Genomic DNA, 12,712 nt, shown 5'->3' on the forward strand with positions numbered 1-12,712 from the left:
ATTTGGTGCAGCTGGTGTATGGACAGGAATTCAGATCACTACATACATGTAGGAAAACTTTGTATATATAGGCCAAAATCACACACTGACACTTTATTTGTGGGAACGAGTGAATGTAGGCATGTATTTTTGTTTCAGAGTAAGTGAACTTTTATGCTGAATGGTCAGGACCCTGCGATTCCCAGGATTTATTATATTTCTGTACCAAATGCTTATTACCGTCTTCCCAGAGGATGGTATGGGACATGTTATTTGGGGATAGTTTTCCCAAAGATTTTAGATAGATGACTTAAAGAAGTTTCCGAAATTGACTGAATTACACCATAAGCGGCAGAGGAGGGAAACCTCTTCTACAGTGGTGGGAGATAACTTTGGTGCAGTGATTCCTTCCGTGGGAGTCATCCTAAATTCCATCAAGATACGAAAGTTGTCTACTATTGTGGATAACATGCTGACAAACTTTACAGGGGCAATACTCCTTATAGATACTGATTTAGCCGCGGATAGAGCTATGAAGCTTCAAAATAGGCTTGCTTTAGACGTTCTTTTAGCGAAAGACAGCAGAGTTTGTGAGATGATTAATTCTAGTCATTGTTGCTCATATATTCTGAATAATTATAGGGCGATAAGAGACTTACTCACTAACCTGACAAACTCAAGGAAGGACTTAAAAGAACTGAAATAACCAGGTGTTTGAGAAAAGGTTGGAAAAGGATTTGCTTCAGAGGGAAATTGGCTTAGTCAAATTTGGAATGGGGTACTATTAAAAATCATACAGAGAATATTAATTGTGATTGCTTGTATATTAGGAATATGGGGTTCATGTAAATTGTGTCAAAAGATAAAATTGAGAAAATCGCAAAATAATCAAAGGAGGGAAGAAAGAAATAGGGAAAGAATCCATAGAGAAGATTTGAGAAGAAGACAAAATACTGATGAGACAGAATTATTAAAGCAATGATGGTGAAGAAAGGTGTGACAACATATTTAGTCATCAGAGGAGGGACTGTTGAAGCAGATATGCTAATTAGAAATGATTAAGGAATGTGTATGCGTTTTGACTAACAGGAAATTGATAGAAAATTTAAATGTAGAGAAATGAATGTGCACGATTGAAAATGTGTCCACAGAGAGTGACAGCCAACTTATACGAACTTGTACTAAAATGATAAAAAATGTGAAAAAGAGTAATAATAACGTAGTAATATGTCATATTGAGATGTATAACCTATGTTTTGCATTATATTATAGAGTTAACTTAACCGAAGTTGAGGCCTAGTTACCAGGCCTCATGCAGAAGCTGAATTACTAGCACTACAAAGAAGCTGGTGCGTTGAACTGACCATGAACCGCGTATGTTAATAAAATCTGCTTAACTAGAATTTTCTGCAATGTACCGATAGGAGATGATGAAACTAGACATATAACAATACTGGTGTAAGACAGACTCAATGTACTTTCCCAGGACTTGAACAATAGAGGCACTGACTGGAGAAGAAGATGCAACATTTTCAATACCTGATGAACCCGATGATGAGGACACCGTACAGTGAACCAATCAACAAACTGAGAACGGCGTAATATTAGAGTTCATAGATTTGTGAAATTAAGGTTATTGGTTACGGTAATAACTGGTGATTGACTGACCAATTAGGAATTAGGAGGATGGACTGGAAAACCTTTAATAAAGTCATGGCAAGAGGTAAACATTTCGGAGATACGAGGGGAGAACTGATGCAGATATTAGATGGCAGAAGATGCGATTTGAGATTCTGTCATTGGGCTCGTGCTCTTGAGAGCCTGATGCGTTGCTGATAGATTGATGACCTGAAGACGAAGACTGACTTTGTTGCTGATCTATTCTGTGGATAGGTAGCTTTGACAATGTGACTGTTAATTTTTTTTTTGCCTTTCTTTCCAAGTACCAATTGCGCTGTTTGAATACGTTTTTCTTTTAGCTATATGTTTTCTAAATTAGTGTTCTAAATTATTTTTGCATGAAGTCCCACATGAAAATGCTAATCTACGTTAGGTAAGGTTCCTTTAGGTGACGTGAACAGTGACAAATGATTGATTAAACTGATTACTGAACTCTGCCATTAACGCTGATATATTAATCTGTGTTAGCTTATGCTGAAGCATTACAGCATATGTTTTTCTCAAGTTCTGATTAGATTATGTTATTCGTGATCACTAATTAACTAATTCAGAGCTGATCAAATAAAGTTAGAATTAATCAATGGACTAGTATTGTAACTAATAGGGAAATAAAATTGATAAAATGTATAATTGAGTTATGGTTATTCATGAAATGTTGACATTATCGATTGATGATTAGTGTTTTGCTTATTGATTATTGATACGTACATTGATAATTGATGATCATCAATTACTACATATCTAGGATACTCCATGCGATCCAAAAAGTTCATCAGCCTGTACGCTTCCCCTTGTAAGTTTACTTATTAAGGACCAGGCGCGCTAGCATAACCGGCAAAAGTGCAATTAACCATATAACAGGGTGATGTCATGCAAAGCGCTAGACTTCTGCCAAGCGAGATCGTGCTGTGAAAAAAGAGAAAAAGTAGTCCGCAAACCTGATGGAAAACAGCGAGCCTCGTATGTTTTCAGTACTTGGTCGCTGCACTCGAGGAGGGCTAACCACTGGAAAAGACATGACGTATGCATGCCTTCCACTAATGAAAGCAAGTAGACTTTAAAAAGCAAGCCCACGAACCAATGAAAGACTCTGATGTGACATGGACGGGGCTCCGATCCCTTTTCTAACTACTACAGCGTCTCACAAGCGATACGCATGCGCACGCGCATTTTAGCGAAGGCTCGACCCCAAAAAGGTGCTAAAAGTATTCAAAGTCAATGAAAATGTATTGGGCGCGAAAAGAGTTGTTGAAGGAGTGCCGAGAAAAGGGTACGGGAAGTGACGGGCTAGGGACGGAGAGTACAATTTATGATAGTGTGTGCTATAGATTGAGCTCGAGAAGCATGAGGACAACCTGTAGAACAGGAAACAACAAAGTAGCATAAGATTGCATATGCACAGTACTTGGACGGGGTCTATGGAGCGATTCTACTTTTCAGTCCATTTTCCCTGGAGTTGGGGCTCTTGTGGTTCTTGATAGCCTGTCGCCTTCAGTACAATTATTGATATAATGTCGGTGTTATGTAGTTGTAGCTTCCTTCTGTTTGAAGTTGTGGATTTACTTAGCATTGCCAGAGCACGTAAATGTCTTGAGGGAAAGGATGATGGCATAAGCATTACTCATCGTAAATGTCTTGAGGGAAAGGATGATGGCATAAGCATTACTCATCCCACGTCTGTTGAAGGAATCCGTAAACAGAGCCTCCTCTGCTCTATCAGTATACAGCTATTTACCAATGCATGAGTCTCTGATGGGGTATGGCCGGTTAGCTCAGTTGGTTAGAGCGTGGTGCTAATAACGCCAAGGTCGCGGGTTCGATCCCCGTACGGGCCAGTAATCTATTACTACCACTTTTCCTTTGCAGCTTAACGAACTAGAAAACCACGTAAACATCCTGCAGGACCTTTTAAGTAGCAGTTTACAGAATAGATTTTTCTTTATTCTACCAAATAAAAGTGTGAGCGATTACAGGATGCTGTAATAGTTATAGTTGACACTTGCTGAACCGCCATCCTCAGTGTTACCTAGGTACACTCGACCCGCACTTCTTCACGCTTTCTTTATTTCGGGGACTGCATGGACAAAACAATCTCGCTTTCTTTCCGAGAGTGGCGGGTCCCTCGGCTATACCGGGAAAGTTAGCTTAACGTCATCTTTGGAGACGGAGAGAATGTAGCGAGTAGAACGTCTAAACCACTTTCCTATCTCTGGGAGCTCTCTGGGGCTTTGCTTTACCCAGTGCGTGTCAGGGACCTCTGTGAAGCACTGGACAGGGCTGCTAGGGTCACGTGAGGAGTAGGGAGGACACGTGGGCTACGCACAAATTCATTTACGTGTCTTGTACATATTGGTGATCTTTGTATCATTGCTCTTTCGGTTGCATGTTGAGCTTGCACGAATGTTAAACACTTCGTCCACCAGTGTATGGCGTTTATACTTTAAAACATTACGAAATCAATAGAAATATTTATGTGTGCCGATATAATCTTTTCATGACCTATTTTTTACAGGTCCATTCCTTAGTCTGCTTTTCTCTCGTCTTTTTGTTGGGATCAGATGAAAAGAAACGGAGGCTTTAAACAGTTGAACACGCTGGCATTTTTAACACTGACTAAGACACAGTGACGTCAGCGATGGGGTGGCGCTGTGGCTTAGTTGGTTAAAGCGCCTGTCTAGTAAACAGGAGATCCTGAGTTCGAATCTCAGCAGTGCCTCAGTTTTCAAGCATTTTTCAAACAGATTAAAGAAAATAAACTGACAAAAAACATATAGATAGTCTGCAAACCCACGCTCTTATAATTACGCATTATACCATGAGTCCTCTTCCAAGCTAATTAACTCTTTTTTTTTTTTTTTTATGTTAAATTCTACCTGCCTATGGCAACAATTGAGTTTCAGTTGGCAGCAATGTAGTCTGGGTCCTATGTACTGATAGATGTAGGCTGTTCATTGGCTCTGAATCATGGATTGTTATTTATTGCATGTTATTTGTGAGGCTATCTATATCCAAACGTCTGTTTCGGAGGCCCCGTCATGCTTGAACTAATGGGCCCTTTTACTGATAAATAAGTTCTTTGCTGCTCAACACCATATGCAGTTTAAGTGTTGGACGGCTCTACATCATTTAAAAGACAGAGGTGGACTGAGAAGCGATTTTGACCTGTGGCCAAATAAACAATAATAACACCTTATCTGCGCTGCCATTCGCACTAGAAGCGACCATTCTAGATGCATTGCTGAATTAATATGTATTTTGCAAGCGTGCACTTCAACTGCTCGATGATTGCACATGATCTAATCGAAACACAAGCGAGTTTGGGTAGGGACAGCTGGGCAATGGGCTTATGGGAAATACTTGTGCTACACTTTGTTACTCTAGAGATGCAAGAATTATACATGTGACTGATGAACTTTATGTTGTATTTTATTGCCAGCAGGGGTCTTTTAGAGAGCTGTTTCAGTCACCAAATGGTTTTCATTAACTATGCATGGTAAATAAACGATATGATTTTATTTCATGTTACAGTGAGAATGTATTGTACCAACAACTGGAATATTTTTGACTTTCAAAGACCCATTGACAAAGCCAATCAGTTTGACTTTTTTCAGTGAGGAGATTTCCCCAGCATTCACTCACATCAAAGCACAGTAAGGCAGCAGTGATGAAAGCTTCAATCAACAGGCACAACACAGGCAGCAGCAGGGTGACCTTTAGTTACTGAGACTGTTACAGAACAGGCAGAAGAGGTTCAAGTTGCTCATCGCAAGAACAGACACAGTACAGGCAGCAGCAGGGTAACCTTCAGTTACCGACACTGTTACAGAACAGGCAGAGGGGATTCAAGCTTCAGTGCCCCAAGAACAGGCACAGCACAGGCAGCACCAGGGCAACCTTCCATATTGCATGGTTCGAGTCCACCTGCACAATCTGTAATTAAAAATATCCTGTTTGGTGAAATGATCTGTATAACGTGAAAATATAGTGAACTTGATCATTTTAAGATAATTTCAAGATGAACATCAATGATGGAAAGAAATGTTTCCTGGACAAATTTTACGATCCTAAAATGCTTAGGGACTCATTTACATGCTCCTTCCGCTACCGTAGAGTTATTTTTTTGGTGCACAAAAGTCCCCCACCTCCTGCCATATTTATAAACTGCCCCAATGAAACCATTGCGCCAGTTTGTAAAACTTGTGCCAAGGGAGGCGTTCCCCTCTAGGAGGCGTGCAGGAATGGCACAGTGACATTTACACAGTTTCACTGCATCATTCTAGTGTCATTTATTTAACACCTGCTCAAGGTCAGGCGTGAAAGTGACATTAGGCTGTTTTAAATGGGTCTCCCCAAACTTTGCTGGACTATCGCCAAAATGTTTGGTACTAGTCCAGCAAAGCGGCACAACTGGGTCAGAAATTTTGACGCAGTTGTGCTAACGAGTGCTATGGCGCGCTGTATTGTAAATACAGCGTTACCATGGTGTCATTAGGAGAGCGCAGGGCTGGGCAAGCACAATAGCGCATCGTGATTGATGCACCATTTTGTTGTAAATGTGGCCCTTAGTATAACAGAAAGGAGAGTACAGAATGTACCCAGAGAGAGAGGGGACTCTTATGGCTAAGGGCAGGGAGGCTAGATGGAAACAAGCTAAACTAGCACTTGTCACAAGATACACCTTATGTAGTCATAGGATTTTTAAGGTATTAAAGAAACATTGGCATCTCCTGCTGGAGATTCCCGGTGTGCTGGGCAAAATAAGCAAAAATCCAATGGTGGTGTATAAAAGAGGACACACGCTTAGGGATTTTTATGTCCCAGCTATGTAACGTCATTAGAACTTGAAGATACACGGCTACCGGATAAATCCCTGGAATTTTATACGTGCTGCAATTGCACAAATGGGTAGAATAAGATTAAAAAGTTTAAATACAATAGCTCTCGTGTGCATAAAGTTAAACACTTTATCAACTGCAACACTCAATTTGAGATCTTTATAACAGACTGTTGCTGAAATATGATTTATGTTAACAGCACGTACCGCAGTCTTAAGTTACGGATTCAGGAGCATTGGAGAGCACTGGATTCAAGTTACCCTGCCTAATGAAGGGTGATACTCTGAAAACCGGTCCGAGGATACTTGTTTCCAGTCCAAGGAGGACCTGGCTTGGCAGTTCGGGTTTGACTGTTCCCATAGGGAGCAGGGTCAAGCCTGATTTGCATACAGCTGGGTCCAAACTGGGGTGGCGTGGTGAGCAAAAAAAAAAATGGATTAAACCCAGGTTTGTTTGACTGTGGGTGAATAATTGCATTGTTCAGCATTCAGTCCATCATTTGTTCTTTTTGCAGTAGATATCCCATGACAGATCATTATAGGATGGCACATCTGAATGATCTAAGATTCTAGTTCCACAGGATTGATCATATTACGCCAATTAATCAGTGGAGGGATAGAGAACTGACCCTCAAACAAATAGAGGTGAACCAGTCGTTATCACACCATGGAACGTGGAAGGCCGGAAGACAATCTTGACAAGCAAATCAGCAGTTGCACTGCTGAACAGAAGTGACATAATATGCCTACAAGAAACATTGGCACTTAGCCCTTCAGTCCTACAAGACTATTATGAGCTCTTCAAACCAGTGAAATGTGCAAACCTGTTTGGTTGTATTTTTAATTTTTATCAAGCAAACAATTAAGGCCATCATATGCCTTTGAACCAAGCCTCCCCGGCCTTATAAGTGGCACTGACAACCAGGCTAGCACTCTGCCGCAAAAATACACTTTTACTCCTGATAAACTGGTACCATAATTCACAAAAGCTCAGAGACTTAGCACAACTAACGATCTCTGCAGCTGCCTTGAAACTATACTGCTCAAATATGCCATACATTAGGTCGTGCTGACAGGCAATTTTAACATCAGGGGTCTGAGAAATCCCCATATTATCACAAGAACTGTTAAAGAACAAGGAATAATGAACGACCTCCTAAATATTTTCAAACTAATCTCAGCCGAGCAAGCTCTAAAAAGTCAAAGCTCCCCACCTTTAAAGGAATCAGAACTATTGAGTACATTTTACTGTTGGAATCCCTAGCAAACCATTTTGGAAGGTTTGAGATCCCCAACAGGTGCGAGAGCGATAACAATCCTTTGATCCAAACTGTGAACGTAGGAGCCCCTCCGGCTACTAGGTACTAGGTCATGGGGTCCTCAACACAGGCCAAAGAAGCCAACTTATTTAAGAGGAACAAATGGAGGCCTATGGACACCTCAACAGTGAGGATTTGGCTCTGCAAAAAGATCTCAAACCCCAACACCACTCAGGGGGAGCTCTGCATCAGGTGGAGCAGACTGATCATGGAACTAATACATTGGCATAGGGTAGCGGCCGGCTGAAACAGCTGAATAGAGCTCCTCCTGACTAGCCTTCACAGAGCTGGCTGTGTGGGATTCATGGTGCCTCAGGCTGTAGTACGAGAAGCCCACAGGAGGCTGGGGCAGTGTGTGAGCTGAAGCATTATTGCTGAATATTTACTCGTGGCCCGGCTCTCGGCAGCATTACAGATAGGGCCCAAAGTTGCTGGTGCAAGCGGTTAGGGCAGTGCGAGCGGTGGCAGGAACAAGCGGCTGCCTTGCATCCTGGCCCCCAGGACAGCAGGCAGGTGTGCTTGTTGTATTTATCTAATAAGATGCAGGTCAAAACGATTAACATACAATAGGTAGATGTTAGGATATCACTGTAAAAGTGATATAAAGTGTCTTAAGTCTTTTAAAAACAAGTAAAGTTCTCTTAAAAACAATAAAGCTCTCTTGCAAGCACAAAGTACCTGGTTCGCGTTCAAAATCTCCGCAAGGGACCGCAGAGGAGGGGCGATGTGTGGAAAACGGGGAGGTGTGCGTCGGTTTCACCCTTTCGCACACCGACTTGCGTTGTTATTTTCCACGCAGGGGAAGGTTTTGTGTTGATTTACGGCATGCAGACTTGGTTCCTCTTCGGTTTGCGGGGATTTCTGGTGCCCCGGCGATTGAGCGTGGAATTCCGGGCTTGCGGAGTGAAGTCACAAACGCTGCGTCAATTTCTCTCTGGAACTCGGGCCGGTCGTCCCGGGTCAGCTATACGTCGATCCGGTGGGCGTGCGTCGAAGTTCTGGTCGCAACGCAGTCGCTGCGTCAATCTTCTCCTTGCGAAGTCACGCTTCATCATCCCAGTTCAGCGTGCGGTGAATTTCTGACCGTGTGGCAGGCTGTGCGCCATGTTTAGCAGGCTGTGCGTTGAATTTTTGCCGCACAAGGAGCCCAGTTGTTGGAGTGAAGTCATTTTGGTCCTGAGACTTCAGGGAACAGGAGGCAACCTCTATCCAAACCCTTGGAGAGCACTTCTCAGCATAGACAGGGAGCAGCAAGGCAGCAGGGCAACAGCAAGGCACCAGTCCTTGCCAGAAAAGCAGTCCCAGTGAGTCCTTTGGGCAGCCAGGCAGTTCCTCTTGGCAGGTCTGTTTCAGGGATTCTTCACCAGCAGGTTTCTTGTCCAGAAGTGTCTTTGAGGTAGAGTGTCTACCCTAAGAAGTGCCAAAGTCTGTTGTTTTGGGTCCTCTTCTTATACCCATTTTGGCCTTTGAAGTAGGCTTACTTCAAAGAAAAGTCTCACTTGTTTGTGAAATCCTGCCTTGCCCAGGTAAGGCCTCAGACACACACCAGGGGGTTGGAATCTGCATTGTGTGAGAACATGCACAGCCCTTTCAGGTGCGAGTGACCACTCCTCCCCTCCCTCCTAGAACAGATGGCTCATCAGAATATGAAGGCTACACCCCAGCCCCCTTTGTGTCACTGTCTGGAGAGAGGTGCAAACAACCTAACTGTCAAACTAACCCTGACAGGGAATCCACAAGCAGGCAGAGTCACAAAAATGGTTCAAGAAAGAAAATGCCTACTTTCTAAAAGTGGCATTTTCAAAACAAAGTGAATCTACGCTTTAATAATGTTTAAAGGCAGCCCCCAGGTTAACCTATGAGGGAGATGGGCCTTGCAACAGTGAAAACTGAATTTGGCGATATTTCACTATCAGTACATATAAAATAAATTAGTATATGTCCTACCTTAACCATACACTGCACCCTGCCCATGGGGCTACCTAGGGCATACCTTAGGGGTTTCTTATGTGTAGAAAAAGGGAAGGGTTAGGCCTGGCAAGCGGGTACACTTGCCAAGTTGAATTTACAGTTTAAAACTGGAAACACAGACACTGCAGTGGCAGGTCTGAGACATGATTACAGTGTTGGTGTCACTATCAGTGCTGCAGGCCCACTAATAGCATTTGATTTACAGGCCCTGGGCACCTCTAGTGCACTTTACTAGGGACTTACTAGTAAATCAAATATGCCAATCATGGATAAACCAAGTAACAGTACAATTTACACAGAGAGCATATGCACTTTAGCACTGGTTAGCAGTGGTAAAGTGCTCAGAGTTCAAAAGCCAACAAAAACTGGTCAGGAAAAATAGGAGGAAGGAGGCAAAAAGTTTGGGGATGACCCTGCAAAAAGGGCCAGGTCCAACACGCAGCAATAAACATGGAAAGGTATAATGGTTCCAGAATACAAGCTGGGAAGCGGGCTGGCAGGTTTGAAAGCAAAAGCTGTGTGAAAGAGATCGCATGGTTAGAAGCCAGAAACAGCGCCACCTATAATTCAGTATTCCAGCGTCCATCAGTTATGGAGCAACTGGAGCAGACATCTGGTGGAGGAAGCCAGGTTGTAGAGGAAGCAGGAGCTGCAACTAAGGCTAGGTCCATGACCGTGGTCTAAACAATTACAGGCCCGGGAAGGAGTTGAACTGAGCAAGGAGTGCAAGCAAGAAATCTGGGAAGATAAAGACTTAAACTGTTGCACTGCCTTGTTTTTTTGTTTTTTGACACTGTGATAGGGTGTTGGATTTAGGGGTTACAATATTTGATGCACATGCAATTCTAGTTTATTTTTGGTATGTGCAATGAAATGGAAGTGATAAATGTTTTGTGACTGGATAGACACAATTTGGTGGGAAACACTCTGCGGAGATGGCCAGGGGGAGCTCAACCATCTATAGCAGAACATGCAAGGTCTGATTGCCTCACATAGGGGGTGAGGGCAGGGAAGAGGGGAGAGCATTGGGAGATAGCTGTGGGAGGGGGATGAGAGTGATTGTGGGGTAGGGCTGGAGAGAGGAAGAGGGGGCAAGAGGGAGGGAAGGAAATAGAGCATAATGATGTAGAGAATCTGGGTGACTCAGTGGTGGAGTGCTGGTTTTATTGGTTGGTTTGCCAGGAGGAGTGGTACATGATTCATCTTTGATTAATAAGGATAAGTTATGTATTTTACAGTTAACGTATGCAGGCTCAATGATAGGAATAAGAGGGTAAAGGTGGCCGAGTTTCTCTGTGCTTTGGGGCTGGATTTAATATGCTAGCAGGCAACTCAAAAATCTTCGGTAAAAAGGGATCTGTTGCAAATTAGGGGGTATTCCTTGGCTGCCGGTACCTCACAAAGCATTACTGATAGGGGGTGGTGATATGAATGAAGAAAGCCCAGCTTACATCTAATCGAAGGCTGGTGGATAAGTATGGGTCATGGGAGATTCTCAGAAGTTGGGTAGCGGAAACAAGATTTACTCTATGCTTCAGCTTTGGTTCCAATTTTGATGAGATCAAGATAGGGGAGGAATCGACTGTGGGGCTATTGGAGTGGCCAATGCATTTAAGAGTATGTGGTGACTTTAATATTAATCTAGAGGTAAGCATACTTGGTGGGGTTACAAAGTGGTATCTAGGGAGGAAGCCCCAGGTGCTAAAAGCTCTTACTCAGCTAATGAAAACGCATGGGCTGATTGATATTTGGGAAACAGTGAAACCCTCGGATCCTGGCTATACATACTTTTCATATCCCCACTTGAAGTATACCTGTCTAGATTTTTTTCTGGTTTCAGAAGAGTTAGCTACTGTTAGAAATGGGGTCTCTAGTTGGCAGTCGGTTTGCACCCTGTCCAAGTAGGGACCCTTAATCTAATCAGGATAAGGAGATACCCGCGCAGATAACCCCTGCTCATCCCCCTGGTAGCCTGGTACTAGCAGTTAGGCTTATCTCAGAAGCAATGTGTAAAGCATCTGCACATAGCACACAGTAACACAATGAAAATACTAAAAAAGGACACCACACCAGTTTTAGAAAAATAGACAATATTTATCTGTGTTAATCAAGACCAAAGTGAAACAAATGCAACATGCATTAATAAAGATATTATTTTCTCAAGAATTAACTTAAAAAAACAGTTCCTTGAAGTTGGTAGCTTCACCTACCCATCATGGTGTGGTGATCAACAAAACCAACAGTTCAGGCCCTAATGGTTCATCCAATCTCTACGTAATGGTATCCTGCTGACCATGTGGCAGATTATGTCTCTTTTTACTTACGTCACTCTCTAGACAAGGTTACCAGGAATAAACTCAAATCTGAATGTCCCCGTCCCTCTTTACTCGACAATGTCACTGCTACCCCTGTGATTGATCCAAATATGCTCATGTTTTTTACCAAATTTTGGAAAGACCCTAAGGAAGGTGTGGATAGAGTCTGGTCGGGTTGCCAAGGTTGCCAAGATAAGCTTTTGGATGTGGTGGGACCTCTCACCAGGATTTTTGATTTGGCTGAGGAGGCCAAAATAGAAAATTCTCCAATAGACCCTGTGGTTTTCTCTAACGGGGCGCAACGCGCTATTTGTATGCTTGGGAATGCGAAAACCCAATTGTCTATTGAAAGAAGGAAGAGTCTCCTTCTAAAGATCGATCCTAAACTGGCATCTTTGGCCATTAAGGATGAGGGCCCTTCGGCTAAAGGTCTGTTATTTGGAGACTCCTTCATAAAGGAACTGGGTAAGTACGTCTCCACCTTCGCCACCCTGGACATAGCTCGTCTTTCTATTAAAAAGATATTTTCGTCACAGGTTTTTGCCAGGGCCGGCAAAGGCAGGAGTCGCTTTGCCGGCTGCTCCCTCAGAAGTAAATATACCAATCGAGACTCC

At 42.9% G+C, this 12,712-nt stretch overlaps 2 non-coding genes across 2 annotated transcripts; both read left to right on the forward strand.

Annotated features, from left to right (window-relative positions):
* The first annotated feature begins 3,420 nt into the window (after positions 1–3,420).
* TRNAI-AAU (transfer RNA isoleucine (anticodon AAU)) lies at positions 3,421–3,494 on the forward strand. Its single transcript has one exon. It is a non-coding gene; the product is annotated as a tRNA-Ile (tRNA).
* An 807-nt stretch (positions 3,495–4,301) lies between these two features.
* Positions 4,302–4,375, forward strand: TRNAT-AGU (transfer RNA threonine (anticodon AGU)). The gene has a single exon. It is a non-coding gene; the product is annotated as a tRNA-Thr (tRNA).
* The last annotated feature ends 8,337 nt before the right edge of the window (positions 4,376–12,712 follow it).

Source organism: Pleurodeles waltl, chromosome 12 (genome assembly GCF_031143425.1).
Source record: "Pleurodeles waltl isolate 20211129_DDA chromosome 12, aPleWal1.hap1.20221129, whole genome shotgun sequence".
NCBI lineage: Eukaryota > Metazoa > Chordata > Amphibia > Caudata > Salamandridae > Pleurodeles > Pleurodeles waltl.